This window comes from Montipora capricornis, chromosome 2 (genome assembly GCF_036669925.1).
Source record: "Montipora capricornis isolate CH-2021 chromosome 2, ASM3666992v2, whole genome shotgun sequence".
NCBI classification, from domain to species: Eukaryota; Metazoa; Cnidaria; class Anthozoa; order Scleractinia; family Acroporidae; genus Montipora; species Montipora capricornis.
The window spans coordinates 65,467,446-65,468,685 of record NC_090884.1 but is presented as its reverse complement, the minus strand read 5'-3'; positions in this window follow the sequence as shown (position 1 = coordinate 65,468,685).

Below are 1,240 nucleotides of genomic sequence, written 5' to 3'. Positions count from 1 at the left end.
GTTACGTAATGAATTTCCCAAGTTTGAAGCAAACTTGGCAAGTTCGAAGCGAACTTCGCAAACCACCTGTCAAAAGATTTGTGAAATCCACTGTAAAAGCCAATCAGTTTGCAGTTTTTGACTCTGGCTTCCTAAGGAAGACCGAATAATAAAGCGTTCCACAAATTTAAAGAAAATGGTAAATTGAAGAAATAAAAGCTTTCCAAAATAGTAATCTTCAACAAGAGTGATAGACTCTTGTCTTCAATAGTCATTCCTGGTAAAAGGCTGTAATTTTTTTCAAATATTTGTAACCCACCCCCCCCCCCCCCTATTAATTTTCATGCGATTTTATTGGCTACTTTACGTCACGAGGTGGACAGTCATCACGAAATAACCCCCCGGGCTGCGTCGTTATATGTCCTGCGATCATTTCCGTCGAAATAGAAACAAAGCCAGCAGAAAAAGGGCAGTACGAGAGTTTCAACTGTCAATCTTTATTATTTTAAATGGAAAAAAAAAACGAACTCGTTTCGTAGACTCAAGCGATACTTGCATTAACTAGTAATAGTTGGCACTAACTGCCCCCGCTGTTAAGTTAAGTATAGGTGCACCTTATTACATGAAATTTTCACTACCTTTATTTCGCGATTTTGATGTGCACATATTTCGCGACACTTCAATTTCGCGATTTTGCAAAAAGTTTATATATTGAAGCATTTTAATTACGCGTTTTTGAGTACTACACAATTTAATAATAAGTATGGGTTATTGACCAAGCGTGAGGTCAAGATGACTGGATATTGGCCAAGTTCTTTTTTTGCGTGTTTATGGACCGAGACGAAGTCGAGGTCCATAAACACGCAAAAAAAGAACGAGGCCAATATCCAGTCATCTTGACCGAACAATCTTGGTCAATAAAGGATTTATTATATGACTTAAAACACCAAAAAATGATCTTTGATCTTGCGGGACCAAGCGAGAAATCCCGAGCGGGCAGTATCGCTCCATCTTGCCCGCTCGGGTGGCCAATCAGAGCGCGCGATTTGGTTCATCTTGCCCGCTCACGGAGCTAGTCATATAATAAACTGGCGGTACTACTTCCCTACCAGTTGATACACCCTTTATTCCCGCCCTCTCTCATCCTTTCAAGACAGGAACCTGTCCCTCCCCTGTGCGCTGGTAAAAAGTTATGCTGTGACATTTCCACCAACCAAGTTGCATGTATTGGTTTCAAAACCGATAGCTTAATGGTCGACAT